At 44.5% G+C, this 26,063-nt stretch overlaps 3 long non-coding RNA genes across 7 annotated transcripts in view; 1 reads left to right on the top strand and 2 right to left on the bottom strand.

Moving 5' to 3' along the window:
• The window catches only part of LOC308593935, a 401,889-nt gene extending 387,607 nt beyond the window's left edge, over positions 1 to 14,282 (bottom strand). The window contains exon 1 of the long non-coding RNA XR_014011096.1: positions 14,081 to 14,282. This is a non-coding gene — a long non-coding RNA (uncharacterized lncRNA). The remainder of the gene's footprint in view (positions 1 to 14,080) is intronic.
• LOC308593404 lies at positions 2,281 to 3,050 on the bottom strand. Its single transcript, XR_014010946.1, has 2 exons — positions 2,945 to 3,050; positions 2,281 to 2,607 (listed from the first exon to the last, which is right to left on the bottom strand). It is a non-coding gene; the product is annotated as an uncharacterized lncRNA (long non-coding RNA).
• LOC308593936 overlaps positions 3,158 to 26,063 on the top strand; it is a 95,731-nt gene continuing 72,825 nt past the window's right edge. For 3 of the 5 annotated variants that reach the window (XR_014011106.1, XR_014011107.1, XR_014011109.1), the window contains exon 1: positions 3,161 to 3,549. This is a non-coding gene — a long non-coding RNA (uncharacterized lncRNA). Of the gene's footprint in view, positions 3,550 to 26,063 lie in introns of all 5 variants that reach the window. The other 2 variants (XR_014011110.1, XR_014011108.1) reach the window with 2 other exon arrangements.

Here is a 26,063-nt window from a genome sequence, read left to right as displayed (position 1 = left end):
CATAAAAACATACAAATGTTACTGTGGCTAGACACCAAACTCTTGGTTCCATTTCAATCAACGTCACACACAGACAGACACACATTTTGAAATCTTTAGCACACACCTTTTCCCTTGCTATGCTCTGGTAATGTCTCTAGTGACCATATGAGTCAGGCCACTGCCCTTCATTCTTCCTCCTTCCTGCTCTTTGCTGAAATGCTGGCAAATCCCAAAGTTCCAAGCACTTAATCCAGCACATCCTTTGACACCCGTGTTGCTCATTTGGAAAACTTGGCAGGGGTGGGTGGGTCGAGGGGCCAAGTGGGTCTGCTTTCTTGTCCACTGAAAGCAGGGATATAGGGCACCTCTGCCCCTCCAGAATTTAAAAAAAACACATAGATGCCGTTCATAGAAGCAAAGGATCGTAGAACTTCCAATACCAAATAAAACAACAGGTAATAGGCCACCACTGTCGTGCTTGTTGCACCGCAACTTCCACCACTGACCATTGCCATTGGAAGAGCCACAGGTCCCACATCCCAGCACTAAGAGCGCAAGCTTTTTATCCTAACTCTGGTCATTCAGTAATTCTGGGTGGATATAAGCAGGGCTCCCCCCGGGGGGGACGCAAGGGTACGCAGTACTGGCACCTCTTTTTGTGTGGCACTTACTGTGACAACTTCATGGTGAGTTCCGGCACCTATTTTTCTAGGGAAAAAAGCACTGGATAAAAGCACCACAGGCCCTGCTGATGACCCCAGAAGTATCTAATAATAAGGCCCCAAGTCTTATATTTGATTTTCTTCCTGATTTACAGTGCAGCTCTATACATGGGACTAAGTGAGGCTCACACTCAGATAAGTGAATAGGATTGCACCCATAGAGATGAAGAAATGGCCCAGAACTCCCGTCAGACTGGGTTTGTGGTACTAGATGGTTTAAGGAACTCTGCACACCAGCCTGAGGATGGGCTCCCACTGAATACAGTTACAGCGGTACCTCGGGTTACATACGCTTCAGGTTACAGACTCTGCTAACCCAGAAATAGTACTTCAGGTTAAGAACTTTGATTCAGGATGAGAACAGAAATTGCGCGGCGGCCGCATGGCAGCAGGCCCCATTAGCTAAAGTGGTGCTTCAGGTTAAGAACAGTTTCAGGTTAAGAACAGACCTCCGGAACGAATTAAGTACTTAACCCGAGGTACCACTGTACACTTACAGCTGAGTAAAGGATAGCAGTGCAAGATTGTCAGCTGTGACCCAGGAAGTCGACAGTTCAGAACTTTCCCAGTGGTTTCATGGGTGATGTGGCCTCAGGCAAGATACTGTGGGGAAAGCTATGAGGCATGGAGCTGCAACTTGTCCCAGTTGCCTGATATGCATTCCTATATGATATACGTAGCTGGGAGCGAGCATCACCATTCGCTTTTGCAGAGAATGTTAAGAGATACCCCATGTTTTGCAGGCTAGGCACCCATGATAAATGCAGTGTGTCATGTGCAAATCACTCCTGTTGACTGTCCTCTAATACTTGTTTCTCATAACTCTTTTGCAAGCTTACCAAGGATCCAGGGGATTGCTCAGTTGGTAGAGCATGAGACTCTTAATCTCAGGGTTATGGGTTCGAGTCCCACATTGGACGAAAGATTACTGCCTTCCAGAGGGTGAGACTAGATGAGCCTTGGAGTCCCTTCCAACTTGACAATTCTATAATTCTATGATCTCCTGTTCAAACTTTTTTGAAACATACCCAAGGCTCACATGGTTAAGGAGCCGCCTTCTACAGTCGCACCATTAACCCATCCAGCTCATTACTGTCCATGTTGGCCCTGAAGTGGTTTATACAGGATTTCAATCCCAGTCCTACGGGGACATGCCAGGGATGGGACTTTTGCATGCGGCAAAAGCTACAATCTCTGTGCCTTTTAACTGTTTCATGCCTAGCACAGCTGCAACGAAGACGGCCTTTTCCATTACAGCAAGTTGTTGGCACAGACTCGCAGTGCCTTTCCAGGCCCGTGACCTGCAATCTCGGAGCTGTTTCGTTTGGGCCTGCCAACCGTGCAAACAAGAAGCCGCAGCCAAACCTGTCTCCCTGTATTTGTGATATACATCTGTCACACTTAGACTTTACACTTTCAGATGTACAGTACATTTAGAACAGGGCAGGCACGTGACACGGCCTAAAAGCCTAACTATTGACAAGGTCATTGCCATCTGCAGGAAGCAATTAATGGGTTCCAAGCAGATGTCTGTAACAGGCAAGTTCCGTACTGGGTGAGCACAAGGGACTGCAAGTACATACAGCCCATTTATTGCTAAAAATTATATCTCTTTGCTGGGAGGGAGGCTGCATGGCATTCCTAAACTGGTTCATTTGCCAGTCCCACTGGTTTTAAATGAAAGTTGACTGGACTGCCTTTGTAGGACCACATCCCTTGAAGAAAGCAGGTTCACTGTGCTGTTGGTTGTGTGTGTGTTTTGAGCCACACTCATGCAAGCGTTTACCAAATTCTTAGGAATCCTGTTTGTGCATGCCAGTGGTTTCCCATGGTGAGAACCACAGTTAGATCTCTACATTTCTGAAGGGGAATGGCTTGGTGGAAATATCTCTTCAGCAATCTTCTCAGGGGGGGAAAGAAAAGGGAAAGGATAATATCAATATTTTATTGAAAATGATAGAGGGAAAAGGGGGAGTAAAAGGGGGGGAGAACAAAGTTGTGTATAAATATATACACATGTATGTGTATATATATATGTATACATATATATCTCTCGATGTGCCTGACTCGCTCCCCGTAGCAAGCGCCGGCGCCGTTCACCCCGCTCTTCCCCCCCTTCACCTCCCTTCTCTTCTTCCTGGTTCCTCCCCAGAAAGGCTGCGGCGGGGTCACCGAGAGAGAGAGAGAAACTGGGAAGAGAACCAACTGCTGCGCAACGCTAAAATAATAATAATAATTACGAAAAAGCCGCAGGGGGAGGGGGTTGCTCCGCTTTCGCGGTCAGGCAGGCCCAGACACCTGCCGGAGCGGGAGGCCGAGAGGGAAGGGAGCGCGCCGCTGCCTCCCGCCGACCCCGCGGAGGAGGGGCAGCAGCAGCAGCTTCGCCGGAGCAACTCGAGGCGGAGCCCGCCGTCGGGCGCGCGTGGCGGAGGCGGAGGCGGAGCTCCCGCGGCCGGCGTCTTTAACCCCACGCGCGCCGCGTAGTACCCGGCGTCTCGCTCCGAGCCGGAGGGCTTTTTTTTTCCTAACCAGGAGCCGCGTCGGCGTGACCTTTTCGCGGTCCTCCTCCTCCTCTTGCAAACGGTTGTGCTTAAGCTCCCGCCCTCAGGGTGGGGGAGAAGGAGGTGGCCCGATTTCTCCCGCCAAAGTCCACTTTCAGCCCGCGCCTACTCGGTCCCTCCCACCCACCCGCGCTGGGAGCTCGTCGCCACCCCTACCCCGAAAAAGCAAAACAAATAGGCGGCGTCTCCCGACGAAGGCTTTCCCGCCCTTTCTCCAGTCACCATTGACGCCCAGGGCTCGCTCGAAGGAAAGCGCCTGTGGCGACCATCCCCGTCCCGTCCAAGTAAGTGCGCAGATAGCGCTACCTTGCGCCACTGAGCGGGAGGGGACTTGCGCCCTGGTAATCGTGCGTAAAATGGCCAGCTTTTGCAGTGCGCCCAGGTGCAAGTCTCTGCAGCACATTTACTGGGTGAAAATGCGAGTAATCATGGAGATGCATCTTGCCTGAGGGTTTAAACTCTGCTTTGGTGCCCTAGGTCACAAAACGACTGAAATCCTGTGCCATACTGTTAATACTTTACTTGAAGTAAGCCCCCTGAACAAAACCGCTTCCGACCAACTAAACGCGAATACGGGTTGCGTTTCATCAGATCCACCCGGGACTGCGCAGCAACTTCTTTCCGCTTGCCAAAGTCACCTTTCTCCCCCCGCCCCATCCGTTCCTCCCGCCTGCACCCTCCCCTTTTTTTGAACTTGGATTTGCTCTTGGTTTCGGGGAAAGGAAAGCACCGTTTTCGGGAGGAGCTTTCCAAAAGGAAACGCCACGCGACTCTTGGCTGGCAGAGAGAGAAAGGAAGGAGCGGGCGTGGCGCGTGGCTGCGCGCGAGACAGGCAGGTGGCGCCGGGAGTCCTGCTGGGGGAGGGGAAAAGAACAAGGAAAAAGGTGAGGGATTGCACAAGCGCAATTGCGAGCCTTGCCCATGCCTGGCGGTGGGGGCTTGTTTTGCAACACGCACGCAAACACAGACACTGCCGATGCTTAGTTCACGTGCTGACAGCGCAGTCCTATGGATGCCTGTGCTCAGGAGTAAGTAAGTCCCATTGAGGTCTGCGGGACATGCTCCCAAGGAAGTGTTCGTGTAGGATTGCAGCCTGCGAGGGCATGTAGGGAGAGACGCAGACTTTAGAAGGATTACTTCGGAGGCAAAGGTTCTTGTGGCATCTTATAACAACAATAATACATTTTATTATTCATAATCCGCCCCCCCCCAATCTGGCTGGGTTGCCCCCCCCAGCCACTCTGCCTGCCTTCCAACAGATATAAAAATGCAATAAAACATCAAACATTTTAAAAAACTTCCTGATACAGGGCAGCCTTCAGATGTCTCCTAAAAATTGGGTAGTTCTTTATCTCTTTGACATCTGATGGGAGGGCATTCCACAGGGCGGGCACCACTCCCAAGAAGGCCCTCTGCCTGGTTCCTTGTAACTTCACTTCTTGCAGTGAGGGAACCACCAGAAGGCCCTCAAGGATGGGGGTGGAGACGCTCCTTCAGGTATACTTCAGGTATACTGGGTTGAGGCTGTTTAGGGCTTTAAAGGTCACCACCAACACTTTGAATTGTCCACGGAAACAAACTGGGAGCCAATGTAGATCCTTTAGGACTGGTGATATTTGGTCCCAGTGGCCGCTCCCAGTCACCAGTCTAGCTACCGTATTCTGGATTAAAAAGATGTTAAAAGATCAACACATTTATCATGGCATAAACTTCCTTGGACTGCAGTCCACTTCACCAGATGCATGAAGTGTTATCCTGAGTTGCAGGTAGAAGTGGAGATTGTAGACAGTGAGGTCGGGCGGGGGGGGGGGAATGAAATACAGAAAAATACAGTGATAATGCCTTTATTAACAGTGGCAGTTCCTACCCCTCTTCCTCCCAAAATGTTGAGACACATACAGTCTGGTATTAGTAATGTAGTGTTCATTGAAATCAATTGAACTACTCCAAAGCTTTGCCCTTGCTTCGGTGTCCAAGCTCAAAGAGACCAGGTCACACCTAGCTAAACGGCAATTGCAGGTGAACTACTTCCATGCATGTCTCCCTAGTAAGCCCTAACACTTGTCATTTTCAGAAATCAAATGCCGCGTTATAACTTGAAACTCAAGTGTTGTGAACAGCCAAAGAGTGAAAACAGAGCTTAAGGCTGCAGTTCTATGCACAGCTGTAAGGAAACACACATAAATCAGTGAGCTTTAAAAAGGTAAAGGTAAAGATACCCCTGCCCATACGGGCCAGTCTTGACAGACTCTAGGGTTGTGCGCTCATCTCACTCTATAGGCCGGGAGCCAGCACTGTCCGCAGACACTTCCGGGTCCCGTGGCCAGTGTGACAAGCTGCATCTGGTGAGCCAGCGCAGCACACGGAATGCCGTTTACCTTCCCGCTGGTAAGCGGTCCCTATTTATCTACTTGCACCCAGGGGTGCTTTCGAACTGCTAGGTTGGCAGGCGCTGGGACCGAACGGCGGGAGCGCACCCCGCCGCGGGGATTCGAACCGCCGACCATGCGATCAGCAAGTCCTAGGCGTTGAGGTTTTACCCACAGCGCCACCCGCGCCACCCGCTTTACTTCTGAGCAAATATGAAAAGTTTACTGCACTGTAAATGCGGTGGACATGGTTTGAGTACACATTTGTTGCTTTGAAAGTAGATGCATTGGAATGGAACCCCGTTGTTGAGTGCACTTAAAATGTTATGTATGTAGTCGCCCATGTGCTCTTTTCACATGTTCCCTTTGTGCCTCCTTCATGTGTGAAAGATAGAAATGCGGTTTTAAATGCACATTTATAAGGTTTTTTTTTTTAAAAAAAAATCAGTGTCTGTGTAGGAAGGTGTAGGATTTACAAACACCTTTAAACCTTTGTTCATGTAACCTGTGAATAGACATTTTCTAAATTAAGTGGTGTATTTTTAGTCTTCCATCCTCCCCCCCCCATAACATTGTACATATTTGTGAATAACGTTTTTTACATGTTAATCTTGTTGGTCACAATTAACAGGTAAGGTGCTTCTTTCTGCAGCATTCAAACATCACATATGACTATGGTTGCCAGCTTACCTCCCCTCCCTGCTTTCAAGGCTCCTGTGCTGCTAACAGCAGCTTCACAATCAGAAATTTAACTGGTGAAGGTGTGTTTTTCCCCTTGTACTAGAGATGAAGCGATGGGGGTAACTTCATATATTACATTTATTCATGTCAGCTGCCTGTACGTACATTGATTAGCCTGTACGTAATGAGGGTGCTCTTGATTCTAAATATGAACCATCTCAAGGAAATGTGTTATATAATTACAACACCCCCCCCCCAGTTATCTCTTTAAAGTAGTTTTGCAAGAAATACTAGATTGGGCACCATCCGTTTTCCTCTGGATAGCATTTTTACAACTGACACTGCGATCATTTTTTATGATTGATCTTAATGTGCAGGTGTGCATAACTGAGGCAGGATTTGAATTTGCTTTTCTCTTTAAAGCTTGTATTTAAGGTTGATGAATTGTTACCTAATACATTTTCTGGGCAGGAAACGGGGAAGTTACAGCTGCTTACAGCTGTACTGTACAGAGACTGTGTAAAAGTAGTCACTTTAAATTAATCGAAGTATTCTATAGTTTCAGATCCTGTGCTTTATGACAATAAATATTCCAATGGCTGCACTATCTTTTTTTTTTAAAAAAAGTGGGGTTTTTTTACAGTAAAAGAAAATTCTCAGGCACCTGCTTGTCGACATAATCCTAAACCAGCAGTGGGGAGAGAGATGTTGCTGCTATGCTGGTAGAAGGCCAATATCTAGTGTGCACTTAGCTCAGGAGGGGAAATACTGTACGCATGAGTAGGCAATATAAAAGTGGGGTGAAAATGACAGGTGCATCTCCAGCCTCCCTGGAACATGGCCATTGCCCAGCAGTTGGGGCTGTGTCAGCATTGACCCTACATGCCAGTGAAACTCACAACAATCGGGATGTGCCCTCAGCACACATCCCTGCAGCACAGCATGATGCAAGAGTGCCCTAACTCCATCGGTGCAAGCCAACAGTGCTGCCAGCACCCTTCGCATCATTCTCCCTCCCCCCCACCCCCTGCTGACTGCCCCATACAACCTGGCAGCAGCACCCGTCCTCCTGCAACCTGAGAGGCTGCTTCCTTACACTACAGTGATCAGAGATAGGAGGAGCCGCACATTCCCCAAACTTCCTGCTTCCCCCCCTGAGTCCCATCCTGTGGCTAGCTGAAGGCAGATAAAGCTAGGGTGGGGACAGTTGAATCCTATCTTCCAATCCCTAGAATGGAAAACAAAACAAAAGGTGGCTGGGGATGAATAGCATCTAGGACAGTGTTTCCCAAACTTTAGTCTGCAGCTGATTTTGGACTACAACTCCCATCATCCCTAGCTAGCAGGACCAGTGGTCAGGGTTGATGGGAATTGTAGTTCAGAAACAGCTGGAGGGAGACCCAAGTTGGGGAAACGCTGAACTGAGGATGCCTGAAAAGGAAACACAGGTGTGGTGTTGCCAAGCTGTCACACCAGCAGTGTAACTCAACATACAAGCAGAGGAGCATGTGCAGGTTCCCTTCTGGCACCAGCACCATACTAGATACATCTACACCTATTCTATAGCTGCCTGCCATGGAACTTGCATGGGGACAGGAGCCTGCCTCCGATGGGGCAAGCAGTTTGAGCTTCCTACCGTCTTCAATTGGGACCCAGCACAGCCTGGGTCGTGGCCTGATCTAAGGTGCGGCATAACTGCAGCATTAGTAAAGGTAAAGGGACCCCTGACCATCAGGTCCAGTCATGGCCGACTCTGGGGTTGCGGCGCTCATCTCACATTATTGGCCGAGGGAGCCGGTGTACAGCTTCCGGGTCATGTGGCCAGCATGACTAAGCCGCTTCTGGCGAACCAGAGCAGCGCACGGAAACACCGTTTACCTTCCCGCCGGAGTAGTACCTATTTATCTACTTGCACTCTGACATGCTTTCGAACTGCTAGGTTGGCAGGAGCAGGGACCGAGCAACAGGAGCTCACCCCGTGGCGGGGATTCGAACCGCCAACCTTCTGATCAGCAAGCCCTAGGCTCTGTGGTTTAACCCACAGCGCCACCCACGTCCCATGACATGTGCATAGCTATTCATAATTCCTTCGTCGTAAGATGCATGTCTTACAAAAGAAACCAGTACTTATCAGGGTGCTTATAAAACACATAAAACATTTTTGGTATTTTTTTCCCCTTGCACTCATGGCAATGGAAATTATATGCAAAATTCATATGGCTCAGTAAGAGAAAACACAAGTTATCTGTTTATTTTTACAAGTTAGCTAGCTATATAGACTCTGATTCAGGAGTAATAACAACACACTATGAGTGTCTTCTGTCTGGCATCAGGCCTTGTGGAAAACCTTCAAGAATTTAATTGAGAATTGGATGAATTATATCTGCTATAGTAAAATCTGTCAGGCTTGCAGTTCCGTCTTAGAGAGTAAAAAATGGTGAGCTAGCGAAGCTCTTAATCGGTCAGATCTCCTATAGTTAGGTCATGTTCTAATTAAGTGAGTGGGGCTTCAGCTTGCTTGATTTCCTACAGTATCTAAGAGATGTTTGTTGCGTTGTCCTGTTTCATTTTACAATGTATCCCCAAGCATGCCTGAATCTGTAGACGATCTGGGATATTGGCTCTAAGCAACATGGAAGAGACAGTTCATTTCAGTTTATAATGTTTTGAGCAACTCTGCCCAAACGTAGCTGAGAATATTTTCCATTGATCTTCACAGTATCACCTATAAAGCGAAATTCTTAAGATTTGGTTAATTTTGCAAACTGAATTGTAAACCAAGCTTGTAGTATAATTCCATTTTGGTTTGTAATTTGGGTTAAAACGCAAGGTTTTGGTATAAAAGATGGCGTCTGTAGATTTTTTAATTTAATATTTATACCTCTTAGTTTCTCGTTTAGTTCAAGGCAGCTTACGTGAATAATAAAAGTCAACGCCATAAGAACAGCAATATTAAAAAGGCAACTTATTTAATTTTCTACATTTTCCCTACCTTTGTCTATTTATTTGTGTTGCTCTGTTGCTGCACTTTCTTTCATAACCTTCAATTCACATGCTGTTACCCCCAAGTCCTTAGTCCTAAGCACTTGTCACTTATGCATTGCCATAGCTAGGGGGCGGGGTTTCCTGCCTGATTTTTTTTGCCTTGCGTGAAGCCTCCAGAGGAGCGCCATTGAGGCTCGTGTGTGTGTGTGTGTGTGTGTGTGTGTGTGTGTGTGCCAAACTGTGTCTTTGACCCCGGTGAAATAAAGCCTAGTTTCGCCTCTGACCAGACATAAGCCGCAGCACAGTGATACAATCTTGTCACAGAGGAATTCCAGCAGTGCTTTCTTCTGTTGCACTATATGCTTTCATCTCAAAACTGGTTGCAATAACTTTGTTCATGCATGATGATTTTAAATAATAATAATAATTTTGCCACTATGTCTTAGTGATAAACTCAGCAATAAAAATACTTTTAAAATTTTGAAGAGAGACATTAAAAATGGCAAAAAAACCCAAAATAACTACTAGATGATTTCAGTGGTAGAAACCAAATCACTTAAGAGTAATTTAAGTTAACCTTACTAATATCTGGCAAGTTTTTGAGAAAGGAGAACAGTTATATAAGAAAGACTAGTTTGTTACTTCACTTAACACGGATTATTGTCTTTATCTGAAAGGCACTGATCTGGATAAGTCAACCAGTGTATTTCAGCCCATGTACCAAACTGTTTGTTCTTCACACAGACCTTCTCATCTTGTAAATCATAAATCTGCACAGAGACAAAAGTTTGTGCTAAGTAAAATACTATCAGCTGTTCCTACAAACAACAAAGTCTTCTCTCTCTCTCTCTGGTATTAATTACCAAGCTAGAAAATGCTCACTTATCACCGTCCCTAGTTAAATCACAGAGAACATTTTATGGAAGGCCAGGTGCAATGTTATCGCTCATTTGTTTTACCTGCAGCTGCAATAGTTGGTGTCGGTTAATAGTTTACTCGCTATCAAGAATACTATTTCCTTTTAGCTGCTTTCTGACTCAGTTCTAGTACATTGCCCTATTGTGTTTGCGCACTAGCAGTTTGGATTTAATGCCACCATTTGGAAATCAATCCTGTTTGTTGTTTAGAGACTAAAAACACTTGTGTGTGCAGAGCATTAATTCCCTAAATGGACCTTGTTAAGCATGACCCTCAAAGCATTTTCACCATTTGGGGCCAAAAGTTTTACGGTCAGCTGAAGAAAAAGAGGCTGCAATGCAAGTCAGAGATTGGGCTGGTATTGTATTTATAATGATGGCTGCTTGTTTCTTGTCTGGTCCCTGGAAACAGACGTACAAGGTCCCCATGTTCTTCCTGAGACCAATGATTGCTACCAGTCCAAACACTGCTGGGGGGAGGGGAATTGGTCCCCCACAGAAAGATGTTCTGGGGCCCCAACAGACAAAGAGATTTACTCTCTAGTCAGAGGTGTGGTATGATTGTTGTATATACCTGTTGTTTAAATTTTGAATGTGGCCTTGAGCATCTTTGAATGGAAAGACAAATGTCATCAATAAATTCTCGTGGAGGTTCCATAATAAGGAACAAGGACTGTAGAAGTAAAGGGAAATGCACAAACTATGGTACTGGTAATAGAATTCAGTTTCCTGTGAATCACTGGTGTCTCTCACTTTTAAATGCTCGGTTAAATTTTATTTTTGTAATCAATTTTCATTGAAAGTTTTTCACATAAGAAACAATAAATAGGTAGAATAGGCACCGGCCTATTGGGCCCTACGTCTTTTATGGGCCCTGCAACAATGGATCACAATACAGTGGTACCTCGGGTTAAGTACTTAATTCGTTCCAGAGGTCTGTTCTCAACCTGAAGCTGTTCTTAACCTGAAGCACCACTTTAGCTAATGGGGCCTCCTGCTGCTGCCACGCCGCCGGAGCATGATTTCTGTTCTCATCCTGAAGCAAAGTTCTTAACCTGAAGCACTATTTATGGGTTAGCAGAGTCTGTAACCTGAAGCATATGTAACCTGAAGCGTATGTAACCCGAAGTACCACTGTAATATTGATTGGATCTTGAAAGAAAATTACAATTGAACTTTCTTAGTTCAATGTTATCCCACTAGAGCGCATGCATGAGCCCCCCCCCCCCCGAGATTTTGACTGCCTAGTGGTCTCCACAGGATTTAATCCAGCACTGCCTGGGAGCTTGCCCCTCTGGGAGGCCCTCTCTGCCCTGACCCTCCATCTTCAGTCCATCACCTTGTGTGTATCTTCCTTGATATGAGATAGGGAACTTCAGATTACAGGACGACTTAAATTTTATTTTTGGAACTGACACTAGAACAGTGTGTAGAAGCCAAATGTTAGGACACAAAGCTAAGAGCATATACTGTAGGAGCAATGGTAAGGGTCTTTGTACTAGTGACTAGCACAAAGTTGTAAAGTGTGGTTTTGAAGCAATAGCACAAACGGACCAGAGCTTTATATTGATCAGATGTTTTCCATTTGTTTATTTATAGCATTTATATAGGATGCACAATGACATATTCTTGGTGGCTTAGAAACTACAATACAATATTACAGTCCCGCTCATGAAAGTAGAGCGTCAGTCAGATGTAGGTGGAGAGGGATCATTGTGATGGACAGTACAGCAGAAAGTACAATCCTATCTATATTGACTGGATTGAAGGCAGCAGCAACAAAATGCTAGCCATTATTTGACTATCAATACTCAAACTTAAAAGTCTTAGTAATGAACTCATCTTTTAAGAAAATGTATTCAGGTCAAAAATTCAAGAGAGCAAGGATTAAAATCACTGACATGACTATTGATGACAGTATCACGTAAAAATACTTCTGCTACACAGTGGTACCTCGGGGTACAGACGCTTCAGGTTACAGACTCCGCTAACCCAGAAATAGTACCTCGGGTTAAGAACTTTGCTTCAGGATGAGAACAGAAATTGTGTGGCGACAGCAGGAGGCCCCATTAGCTAAAGTGGTAAAGGTAAAGGGACCCCTGACCATTAGGTCCAGTCATGACCAACTCTGGGGTTGTGGCACTCATTTCGCTTTATTGGCTGAGGGATCCGGCGTACAGCTTCCGGGTCATGTGGCCAGCATGACTAAACCGCTTCTGGCGAACCAGAGCAGCACACGGAAACGCCGTTTACCTTCCTGCTGGAGCGGTACCTATTTATCTACTTGCACTTTGATGTACTTTTGAACTGCTAGGTTGGCAGGAGCAGGGACCGAGCAACGGGAGCTCACCCCGTCGTGGGGATTCAAACCGCCGACCTTCTGATCGGCAAGTCCTAGGCTCTGTGGTTTAACCCATAGAGCCACCTGCGTCCCAACCCAGCTAAAGTGGTACCTCAGGTTAAAAACAGTTTTAGGTTAAGAATGGACCTCCAGAATGAATTAAGTTCTGAACCTGAGGTACCACTGTAATGTTAAGTGGCTAGAAAAACACAGTTTGCATAGATGAGAAGAAAGGTGTTACCTACACAGCATATTTTGCCACACTAGATCACCTGTGGGTCAAAATTATCTCTAATTACTTCTTAATAAGTACAGTATACAACACCTAAGGAGATATGCACAATGGGTAAATTCCTAGTCACATATTACATTGCCACAGATGTGGAAAAACTAGGCCAATTTGTTTTCATGCTTTGCTTAATTGTGCAGAAATTGCATGCCATATAAAGTATAATAAAGGCACCATATTGCAGAAACGGCATGCCTTATAAAGCATATAAACAAAAAACTGGCAGTGAAGAAGAAAAGCCGCTTTAAGAGGGGAATTATGAACAGTATTTGGAAGGAGTGGTTGCCAACTCTTGTTTCCAGCTGTACTCTTTTTCTACTCCAAACATACCCCCAATGTACTTTTTGACTTGTATTCAAAGCACAACTCTGTTTTGAATGATACAGGGGAAAAAGAGAGCTCCAGGAAGCAACTGGAGTAGAGAAGCCATATAAGCATTCTTCCAGTTCACACCTAATTAAATTTTCTTCTTTAATATAACGGCTTCTACCACAATAACCAAATCAATTAACATTTACCACGGATGGGTGCTATAGCCGCATACGGAAAAGGGGAACATGATTCTGTGTATATACCATACACCTGTGAATTTTCACGAGACCAGTTCACTGCTACAAAAAAAAACAAAATACAGACCTCCAAACCTTTTCTCACAATGTCTGTGATATTACTGGCACCATATAATACCTAAAAATTGCAAGGAACATTGCAGCTATTACTTTCCACAATGCTCATTTATACAGTCGGTGCAAGCAAGAGAGTTTATCAAAACTGATAAACATTTATGTCTCCTATTGAACGGGACAGTGTCTGATCTCCCTTGTTTTGCAACACTTGAAATGCTCATTATGCCTGGGGTTTTATCTGTGTGTTTGTGTGCTTATATAAGCAAATGGAGCTGGCACCTGGCCAGTTTTAAATTGGTCCAACAATTTGAAGGCGAGGCTTTCTCCCCTCCCCCTCTATTTGATTTGGTTTTATTTTGTTTTTCTACCATTTGATGTACGGTTCCCCCTTTCCCAGCCACATGCATTGCTGTCTAGCAGAAAATATTGAAACAGTTCAGCGTATGTTTATGTGTGTATACAATCTCAGGTTATATTTCTGTCTTGGAGAAGTGGCAGTTCTGCATCTGTACCTGAGCTGAAAACCTCTTGGTAGCACTGCCTTAAAGAGCAATATTATCAGAAACCAAAGCCAATTTCTAAATGTTAATTGGTTGAGATTACTCACTGTTTTGTCTGTGTTGTAGCTCTGCCGACGGTAGCGGGTCGACTTTGGTGTAGGGCAGGGGTAGTCATCCTGGTCCCTACCACCAACTAGCAGGCATTTCAGGATTCCAGGTGGGCGGTAGGAGGTTCTACGCCACATGTTACTGCAGCACTAGTGGGCGGTAAGGAAATTTTACCATCAAGAAAGATGCATTAGTGGGCGGTAGGTATAAAAAGGTTGACTACCCCTGGTGTAGGGAGATGTGTCCAGTCACATGACATCAATAGGATATCAGATGATTGGTAGCTGGGTGGCCCCACCTACCTGTCAAAGTTGGTTTGGCAGTGCGAGGGAAATAAAGATCTGGCCCATCAGGCAAAAAAGTTTCCCCACCCTTGGCATAGAGGTAAGCACTGCTGAAAATGAGTCCTGCTGATCTTTTAGGCTCAGTTGCATGAATTTACTCCCAACTCATCTATCAAGCATGTCTTCAAACTACTAAAAATATGCTCAGTTTACCGCTGGTTCAGCCTAGAGATGGACTCCTAGAATGAACTTCAGAGTGTCTCTGTAATCTAATAGTGAAATTATATATTTACGGCACACTCTCGTTATCTTGCTTTTTATATGTGCTTGTTACTGGTTAACAGCTGTTTGCAGTAATGCTAATGCATTTTTCGTGTGTTTTGTTTCACCCTACTGTTCACCATCAATTAATGGAAAAATGAATTGCATTTTGAAAATTTCTGCAGGTGAACAAAAATGTCTGAAAGTTCTCATTGCGTAGGGTGCAGGGTTTTTGTCAACGATATCTTACTTTTCTCAGTGCTAGGGTGCAAAACTGGCTCAAGGGGTGGCTGGAAAGGAAAAGCAGAGATAGAAGCAAGAGGGAGAATAAATGGTAGGAAGCAAGGAGTTAAGCTGCTAGGGGAAGCCAGCTGCTGTGACTTGATCACATAAAGATAAGATCTTTAGGCTTGTGTCATCTCCTAATCTGTTATATTATGTGCCTAAATACTATCAGATTTGACCCTTGTGAGCCTAGATTTCACCAAGTTAAAGAAAACTCATTCTGTGCAGAACTAAGAAAAAAACAAGACTTTAATTTAAGCAGGCACAAGGCCTTAACTTAAGTTAGGCTCAGGATTGACCCTACAAAAGACTTTTACTTTGTCTCTCTATATTTATAGTGGGAAAGTGCGTTCGGATCTTTTTAAACACCATTATTGAACATGCTGGGGGGCGGGCTAGCAGCATTTTTTGATTTCCTGTCTTTTGGTTTACCCTACACTTTTCTAATACTCTATATTGATCCCTTCCATTGATATTATGTGGGCTGCAATATAACAAAATTCCTTCTGTCTCCCTACCTTTTGTATATGTACTCATTTGAACAGGCAACCTTAAGAGAACCCCCTGCCACCCTTTTTCAAATTTCCCATCTCATCTTAGCCTCTCAGCACTTCAGATGAACATCTGGCCCAGAATATTACTCTTCGAATCCGTCTGAGCTGAACTTTATTTAAGGAGAGTGCAAATAAATAAGTAATGCAATAGTTGCCTTTAATAGGAAAAGGAGGGTGGCATGTTTCTTTTATTCATTATTGCTTAATAAATCAGAAACCTGCAGTGACTGTGAGCAAATCACCATTTAAATCCACGGCCACCCAGAGGAAAGAGGCAAACAGTAAGATGTATTGCTGAGTCGGTAGCTGGCAACAATATTGAATTACATGGAATTTTTTTATATATAATGCACTAAAATGTAGTGCATTTTAGGCAGCTTCATACATGACAACTTTCCTACTATCAAGGTGGGGGGGGAACAGGCATGTCTGCATTTGTCACACATACATGTGCATTTGTGGTGCATGTGTGTTCTAGTAGGACTGATGCTTACAATTCGTGAAGTGCCCCATGGGTGTTCAGATGCCCTGCTGATTTCAATAGATGTGTGTCTCAGCTAGCTTTCTCTGGCCTATTTCCAATCTCTCTGTATAAAACCCAGTTCCCCACATCCCTATTAATATCAAGAAGCAGAATGTTGGAGACTGGTGGGAGGTGGGTGGATGTTAAATTTGGTCACAGGAGATGAAAGAGATTTATTTCCCACATTCCTGAATGCAGTCTGGAAGTTGGCTTTGGGAGCAGTGAATGGAAGGGTATTTCGGACACACGGTGTTCCTCCTGTTTTCCAAAGGCGGCTTCAGAGAGCTGCAGGGCAACAGAGGATTTGCTTCCAGCTCCTTGCCTACCTTTTCCACCTGGAACTCTTATTGACTAGCAGAGCATAGACAGACATCCTTGATGTCCTAGACCAGTGGTTCCCAATTAGGGGTCCAGGGAACTCACCTGAGCTGGAGCTGGGTAAGCCTGGCAGCGGACCGGGCGAGCCTTGTGCCGGCCAGGCTGAGACTGGTGCAGCTGGGGCAGGAGCCCCTGTGGCATCCGTCACAGCATCCGCAGCCAACAGGGTTCCTCAGCCGCAGGAAGGCTGGCTGCTTGCAGACTCGCCTAGGCTGTGACTGCCGCAGCCACTGCTGTTGAGAGCCCTGCGGCGGTGGGGGGAGGCGGAGGCGGAGGCGGGAGTGGTAAGGTGCAAGTTCTGAAATCCTGAGGTCAGGGGTGGTACGTTTCATTTTGCCACTTGAGGCAAAACAGGAAGTGCCACCCTGCTCTGCCACACTACCACCACACCACTACCCACCACGGGACACTCACCACCATTGCGCCACCTGCCAGTGGCACTGCAGTTGTACCATACCCTCCAACATTTCTCTGATGAAAATAGGGACATCCCATTCCTTAATTATAATTTTACTGTTTATGCCCCACACATTTTACTGGGTTGCCCCAGCCACTCTGGGCAGCTTCCAATGTATATAAAAATATAATAAAACATTGAACTTTTTTTTAAAGAAACTTCTTGCATCTGTATAGCAACATCTTTAAGACTGTGGCTGTCAGAAGCAGATAAACATTTCCCACCTTTTCTACAGTCACAGAGCACATCTGTGCTGGGCTTTTTTTAAAGGAAGCTGGTGGCAGCAGATCTAATTGCCAGCAATCACCTGACAGGAGTCCTCAGCCCTTGCAGGATCCTCTGCACATCTAATTTAAGCAAAGAAAGGCACAGGCTTGTAGGCTATCAAGCCTATCAGAGCATGACTGAAGTGTAGTAAGGTTAGGTTTGGAATTTTAGTTGGTCCTGTGAAAGAGGACATGGATGATGAATTCTCCCTTTCCCCATACACAGAACAGTAGTCTTAACACTTTTCTGGATACAGCAGTATTTTCTGTCGGTGTGGCACAGGAATGGCTGGTGGAGAGGTGGAATCGTTGGCTACTTAGTTGATCAGGGAAAGGTTTGATTCACACCCTGCAGCTTCATACCGTAGACTGGGACAACCCAGTCCATAGCTGTCAACTTTTCCCTTTTCTTGCGAGGAGTCCTATTCGGAATAAGGGAATTCCCCTTAAAAAAAGGGAAACGTTGACAGCTATGACCCAGTTGGATGGGCGGGGTACAAATAATAAATTATTATTATATTATAATAAAGGAGACTAGATGGCTGAGAACCCTTTACAAAGAGACTGGCCTTTTGGATCAGGCCTGTGCTAGCTTAATATTCTGAACATACTCATTTTTTTCCCTCAGAAGCATTCCCTCTGAATGTAGTAATGCATGGGATTGCAGCCCTAGTCAAAGATGGGTAGACTGGAAGATGGTTTCTCTGCTACCATTGGCTTCTGTTGGGCCACTTCAGATGAAATATTTTGGTGTTCATGCCCAGGCACAGTACACATTTAAACTAGACTGAAACCAGTTTAGTCATCCAGAATTTCCCCCCAAAATGATCTATCTGCTAAAGTAGGCTTTTGCTGACAAAAACCTAGTGTCACAATAGTCTTCAAGGTGCCACAGGGTTCTGTTGTTTTTCATATTAATGCTGTCTTGGGACCATGGCTCCTTCATAGAATTAAAGTTCCCAGGGATCCTTGATTTGGTACTGTGACACTTAAACGTGTTTAAAACTGGCTTTAATGTGTAATGTCGGCATGCTGTCCTAATTTTCAGACATCAGCTCGTGTTAGCTTTAGCTGAGAACTGCTGCACGTTTGTCACCTGTAGGAGGAGGATTGCTGTCTGAGCACCAGCATAATGAAGACTAAAGAGCTTTCTCCTGGACTCTTAGCATTTGCTGTTCTGTTCTTGGTCTGCATTTCCCACGGCACCCATTACTTCAGTATCTGGGCAGCAGAGACATGTTCAGAGTCATTTTAGGAAACCTGTAACCCCTTCCTGCCTATCTGTTGCTCCTCACTTGATGCTGCTGCTAAAAGCTATGTAGCAGCTTTAGAAACGCTGCAAACAGTTCTGTATGCCAAAGGGTAACTCTACTAAAAGCAGCAGGACTCCCACCCCCCAAAACAAGTCACCCCCATGCAAAACAGCTCAAAACAACACATCTGATATAGGGTAATAATAGAAGAATCCCTGGCACCACTCCCTTTCTTGCAGGTTTTTGGGGGGCTGGATTTGGTATGCCGGGTCATCCTCTGGTGCTAGCTTAGAAACTGGCCTTATTTTTAGAGAGGACATTGAATTATAACAGTGCAAGTCAGCTGACTGCTTTGTCACAGAGCTGCTGCTTTCTACATTATCGCAAGTGCCAGAGCTCTCCCTGCTGCACTTTTCTAGTCGCAGTGCGGCAAAGCAGACGCCTAGAACCGGGCACGGAGCAGCATAGGCTTTATTATTTTGTATTAAAAAACCTTCCATCTGTTTTACTGCAGTGTACATTTTTTTTACCTTTGTCCAGGAGAAGCATACCACCTGGATGTGCACGTTAGCTTCAGACATTCGCAGCGTCTCTTGAACGGAGGCACGCACTGCTCGGAGCCTTTTACCTAAATTGCCTCTGACGAAGAGCGATTGGTTTTTCTGCCTTGTATGTGAACAGTTGCTTATGCCACAACGACACACACCTGCAGGAACAGGACAAAGGAGACGATACCTGTTACTGTCTGGGGCCTTTTTAACCCCCCCTTCTGTTTTTGGTTGTTGTTTTTTTGCAAGCGCTCTGCTGCGGAAGCCTTCTCAATATCCCAGAGTAATATATTAGTTCCTGGTCCTATAGATATAGCCACAGTTTCTCCCACCGGTTAGAGCAAAAGCTCAAGCGAGAAAGCAGACTCCCTGACCTAAATCAATCCCAGTCCTTTTGGATGGATGCAGGGTAGCAGTCGGCTAGCAGTGTCACAGCCAGCCATCAAGTGGAGAATCTCTGGGATTGCAATCTCTTTCGCTTTCAGCCTGTGAGAATCGAGTGCTCCACTTTGCTACCCAACTGCTGCTGGTTTCTGTTTTTTTTACATTTCTTTTCCATAAGCAGCTATTTACTTGTGGTTTTCTTTTTTCTCTCTTTTTTTAGCCTCCTAAGTGTATATTTGTGTGGATTAGTCTGTCGTGAGCGCAGTCCTTGTCCGCGTCACATTGGAAGCGAGGGCACTGAAGTCAGCCTGCCTTAGCAGTTGTTTCTTTCTGCGTGATGCTATGCAGCTAGAATGGGTTACATTGACAACAAAGGAAGACGCACAAAACACCACTATCTTCTGGGTTGTTGTTTCAGGAGAATATATAACTCTTCTTCAGTTGCAACATGCTCTTTTTTTTTTTGGTATTTTGCTGTTTCTTTTTCCTTCTCTAAAGCCATCTAATCAAAGAACAGGCAACGTTGTGGATGTGGGTTTTCAAAATGCTCTTGGAGGGGGGTGGCGATGTGATGGGGGGAGAGAAAAAGACAGCTCGTGGAGAACTGTGATTTGTGGCAAGCAGCACATCCTTTGCATTCTTGCTGATTTGAAAGACTCAGGTTTTTGTTGTTTTTTTTGAGAAGAGGAAGCCCTAAGGGACAAGTTCTGTAACTAAGAAAGCGATCGTAGATAAAGGAATAAAAATGACAAGCGTAAATGGAGGCTCAGAGCAGAAGAAACTGTCAGTGCCTGGATGGCAGCTTCACCCAGTCTGAATAATTATGAATAATTCATAGAACAAAATTACTCTGCTTTCACCTTTTCCACTTAAAATGGCATGATGTGAATCTCTAATAAATTTTCAAGATAAAATATAATGCCAATTTGAATCCGAAGAGCTTTTTTTCCTCCTTTTTGCAGCCAGATGCTACACGCCGATTCTTCCAGTATACCTTTCACAATTATTCCGTGAGAATCCCACTTCATCACGAAGCACCATTACCAATGAAAATTACTGTGATTACAATGGCAACAATAGAATGCCATCAAACGATTTCTAATTTACCTAATTTGCTAAGGCTGACTGCATTAGTTTCATTGCCCTGGTCTCCATGCCTGGCATCTTGGATCCATATCAGAAAGAGACAAAAGTAGCACCGGTGTTCAGCACCTTTAACTTCGACGGCACAGGAGAAAATGCAGCCATGTGTTTCATGGTTTCAGCCATGTATGTGTTACACGCCTGCTTTTCCATCATCCTTGGTGATTTTGTTTAGCTTCTGGGCGTAGGATGGAATTCTGTTACAGGTTTGTGGATACCGTCATGCTCAAGTGCTTTAAACTGCAGGAGATTTTCAACCGTACGATCTGTACAGTATATATACTTTGAATTAGATAAGTCTCCCCCCCCCTCCTTCCCCTCATTTGAACGGTTATCTGATTCCAATATAGAAGAGCTTTATGCTGCTGATGACACTTATGGTTCGACTACTTAAGTATATAATCTGAAAATGGTTGCAGTCGACAAAGCAGATGAAAACTATGTACATGGCTTTGAGGATTGTTATTATTCATTCAACTCTTATCCAGTGATTTTATAGTTATATGTTTGGTTAAACTAAAATGTTCCGACCATTTTGGGAGGGGGGTTTGAAATTAATCAACTAGGCAGCAATATAAGTAGTGCATTTTCTTCTTCTGGGGGCACTCAAAGGTACGCAATACCTGCACCTCTTATTGTTGTTGTTAAAAAGTGCTGCACTTACTGTAGAAACTTCATGGTGAGTACCGGCCCCTCTTTTTCTAGAAAGAAAGCACTGAATATAAGACATTATCAAAACATGCTAATATTCTGAATGTGCTCTTTTGGTACTAAATTTCAGTACTAGCCATTACTATGGAAAGACAGAGGATTTGAGTGACAGTTTATTAGTGTTGGTTCCTAACAATGCAATGCCTAACTCAGAAGTAAGCCCTGTTGAGTTCAGTGGGGGTTACTCTCATGTAAAACTACAGGACTGCATCCAAAAGTGGAATTCAAGATTGTCACTATGTGTTCAGATACATACAGATTCTGAATGCACTTGAAATAGTAAGGGGAGCTAGAATATATTGGGGTTGAAAATCTGCACCAAGGTGCAAATACTGTTAATTTGAGTAAATGCATTAAAAAAAAATTCATTCGTATCAGCAGATTCAAAGAATATTTAAAAGGTGCTTTTTATAAAAGCAAAAGTATGCAGTAGTTATTTTCAACTACAAGACTTCTTAATTATGCACTAACTTGCCTTAGTAGTAGAGATGTCATGTATTGGCATACTTCACTACTATTGCAAAAGCATATTTAACAAAATACACAAAATACATTTATTTAATAAGATTTTAAAATGTTATATTTTGCATTTAATTTACATAATCTGTTTTTGTTTGTTGGTGGTGTGCTTCTCCATTGCATTTTTAGCTTCCACAGAGTTTTAGCTGAAAGTTTGACAAAATTTTTGCATTGTACCACTGTATATTTGAAAGGTATGGTCAGCACCACTCACAAGCCATTTAAGGCTGCTGCCTACCAAAAGTCCACATCATTGCGTGAAAATATGTGGTCTTCAGTAATTTGTGCAATCCAATCGGATTCAGATATAAATTTCCATGTTTATATAGCTGCTGTGTTTAATTGGTGTATCATTTAACCCTTTATTGCATTCTGCGTTTGGCAATGGATTCGGAAGAGTTCCTTGCAGGCTGTTACTAGCAGGAAAAAAAGCAAACTTACAGAATTACTTGAATTGCCGCAGTGCAAACAGTTGCTTGCGCTGCAGTCCCTGACAAGTGAGCCATTTTCCTCATGAGGCAGGTACTAGGAAAAAAAAACAGCATTCAGAGTTGGACTGCAGTGGCTGGGATGCTCAAATGGTCCTTAGAATATCACATATCAGAACTCTCAAAGGCTCCACCTCCTCCCCAGTGAGTTTCAGGGACGCACGCCTGCCCTTAACACTTTCAGTGCTTGACATTCTGGTACTAGGTCTTGAGCTTCTTTGTGATGGCTAGCACCCGAACGCTTATTTGTGGCATTGCACCAGTAGAGGAGGGCATTGTGCCTGGTCCTACGCACCTCTGGAGCAGTGATTGGATGGACAGAATGTGGCTGCGGAGGCACGGGATTGGCTTGTTTCCATAATCCGTATCAGGAATAGTAGCTCTTCAGGCTTGTGGGATCTGCTTTTTGTTTGTCTGGCATATAAGACAGATGCTCGGCCTCTGAGCTACACTCCTTGCCGGTTGTTGAGAACCTACTGCATCAAGCAAAAGACCTCCCCTACCCTAGCATCTTGTTCTCATGGTAGACAATCGGATGCCTATAGGAAGCTCATAAGCAGGGCATGAACGCAACACAGCTATCTGCATTTATGTTCTCCCACGACTGCTATTCAGAGGCACACCACCTCACACCACATAAGGAGGCTGAGCTTAGGGACAAAGTTACATATTTTTATTAGACGATCAGCAATCTGATATTGATGCCATTTCACCCCAATGTTGAGTTTGCTTTAAATTTGTCAGTAAAGCCTAAAACAGGGGTCAGCAAATTTTTCAGCAGGGGGCCGGTCCACTGTCCCTTAGACCTTGTGGGGGCCCTGATTATATTTTTTGGGGAAAAAATGAATGAATTCCTATGCCCCACAAATAACCCAGAGATGCATTTTAAATAAAATGACACATTCTATTCATGTAAAAACACCAGGCAGGCCCCACAAATAACCCTGAGATGCATTTTAAATAAAAGGACACATTCTACTCATGTAAAAACACACTGATTCCCGTCCATGGGCCAGATTTAGAAGGCGATTGGGCTGGACCCCAGGTTTGCCTACCCATGGCCTAAAACACTGTCTCTTGTGGCTTTGATTCCCCTTAGTTCCTCAGACTGCTTTCCTGGGTAAGCTTGTGCTCCATACTTTTAAGTGGCCATTGCCAGTGGGTTTAATGTAGCTATAACGAGCACAGGGGACAAAACGGGAGTTCCATAGGACCCATAGACCAAAGGCTAAGGGGCTGAGCAGTGGCCCCCCAGCACCACCTTCTGGAACTTGCCTTTCAAATAGTGCTGAAGCCGTCACAAAACCATCTGTAACCCAGGTAGAGAATCCAGAGGTTACCATAGTAGGTGGCATTGAAAGACACAGAGCGATCCTGCAGAAATGACGATGCCACGCTCCCCCTATGCAGTTTCCAGTGCAGGTCATCTGCCAGTGCAGATTCAGTCCCCGAACAAAGCCGTCTTCCCAACTGGAATGCATCCATACTATCCAAGAACCTACCATTTGCTTAAACATCTTGCACACAGAGAAAGGGACAGTAGAAACTGGCTGATAATTATCCAGGACAGAAGGCTCTAGGACAGGCTTCCCCAACCTGGTGTGCTTCAGATATGTCATACTACATGTGCCATCATACCTGGCCATTGGCCATGCTGACTGGGCTGATGGGAGTTGTAGTTCAAAGTATCTGGAAGATGCAATGTTGAGGAAGGCTGGTCTAGGGATTGACGGATGTGCCAATGCAGATGCTTAAGATCAGGGTGTCAGCTGTTTTTTTTTAAGCATTTCACTTCCCACTCAACTAGTTTATCATGTGTAAAACTGGAATTTCTGCAAGTAATTTAAGTTGAGCATATGTTCCAAATAACAAAAATATATTTCCAAGGATTCACAAGTTAACTGAATTAATGGGTCTAATATAATACACAAGTCGTATTTTTTTTTAAAAAAAGGAGTGAGATTAAATTAATATCCTTTTGACATTTGTGGTTCATGTGGACATGCATCAGGATATTAAAAGCATACAGGGGAAGGAGTTCAATGTTGTGCTATGTCAGTCGTTCCATCAGGGCAAGCTTTTTTTTCCGCTTGCCAAATGGAACAGTCCCCCTCTTCTTCCCCCATATGCTGTTCTGGGGGTTCTCCCAACTGCCCTAGAGCCAGTTTTGGGGGGCACGGGGAGGAAGGGGGGGAGCCCTACTTTACTAGCAGAAGCTCACAACACTCTAAAATATTGAGGATCCTATATCATCATCATCATCATTATTATTTACTCTTCATGGAGAAATGCTTTCATTCTTTAGGGCAGTGGTTTTCAACCAGTGTACCATGGCACCCTGGGGTGATGGTCAAGGGTGCCATGAGCAGCACTGAGCCCCCATCCCTCCTTCCTTCCCTCCCTCCCTCCGATAAAAAAACCCCATTGCTTCCAACATAAGTTGGAAACTCCCTACTCAAGCAGACAAACAAGCCGCGTTTCTCTACTTTTTTCATGTATCTGTGCTATGTGATGCTGGTCATCTGTCCATCCATGGTCATCTGTCATGGATGCTTTACTTGAGATTCCTGTATTGCAGGAGGTTGGACTAGGTGATCCTTGGAATCCCTTCCAATCCTATCATTCTGTATGCATATTGATTTATACCAGGCATAGGAAAACTCCGGCCCTCCAGATGTTTGGGACTACAATTCCCATCATCTCTAGCTAACAGGACCAGTGGTCAAGGATGATGGGAATTGTAGTCCCAAATATCTGGAGGGCCGGAGTTTGCCTATGCCTTACACCCAGCCCTAACGCTATTTACAGTTTCACCCAGTGGCTTTGTATAGATGTTGAAACATTTCGGGTGAGAAGATGGGCTCCTTTGACAGCTGTTGCTAGGTAAACTCACTGTGGGATAGGGGAGTGGGTGGGATTTCATCAGAGAAAGGGATCCACCAGAGAACACTTTGCCAAGGTGGAGCCCACATGGAGACAGCCCTGTATGAACTACATAGTCACAGAAACTGTAGTGTAACTCAGAATAGATCATTGATAGCAACTGTGCAAACCATTGATACACATTATTCTTTTTTATTCAAGTAAAGTATTTATTAAAGTTGTAATTCTAGTAAAGTATTATTAAAGTAATATTTAAGCCAAGTTGTAGCCTGGTCCTAACTACATTTCCCCTAAATCAAGTCTAATTGATTTCAGCAGCATTCCAATTTAACATATTTTGGACTGGAGTCTTAATCATATTTTCTTTAGGGGGAAAATGTTCCTAATTTCCAAAACAGAGCTTTGCTTAGTATGTTTTCATGAGTAGTGATGTCAAGGTAAATGTTTGCAAAAGCTAAGGGTTGGTGCAGACCCAAACACTAGTCCCCTTGTAACTTCTTATAGGAGACCGGGAGCCAGCAACTGGTTTGCAAGGTCCCTTGGCTGGCTTTAAGAGGAAACTGGCACTACAACTGCATGTGCCATGTGACTTACCTTTACTTTTCTGGGTAACAATACTGAGCACTGTTCCAAATTGTCAGTCTTGTTTCATTTCAGTTTGAGAGAGTGATTGATTATTTTTATTTTATCTATAATAGCATTTATAGAAAGCATAGCAGCCACTGGGGATTTTCCCCCCTTAAGCCACTCATTCCTTTACAAGCCTCTGCTTAATAGGACAGACTTTTACATGTGGGCGGCGGAGGGCAGGGAGTTGTGCATGGAAGTTTCTTATAATTTATTTCATAACAAATATACTTCTTTTTGGAACGCTAGCTTATTAGGGCATGTCTAGTCCAGGCCAGCTGTGATGTGCACACAGCCAAGGTCAGCTTCCTTGGGTATGGAGAAGAAAAACAGTGCAAGAACTAGCCTTAGCACAATTGATCTTCTTCATACATATACTCCCATTGATAATTTAGATAATTTAATTGCAAACGTTAGC

Source organism: Podarcis bocagei, assembly GCF_964188305.1.
Source record: "Podarcis bocagei genome assembly, chromosome: 8".
Taxonomy (NCBI): Eukaryota; Metazoa; Chordata; class Lepidosauria; order Squamata; family Lacertidae; genus Podarcis; species Podarcis bocagei.
Note: the sequence above shows the minus strand (reverse complement) of the source record. Positions and strands in the feature narration are given on the sequence as shown.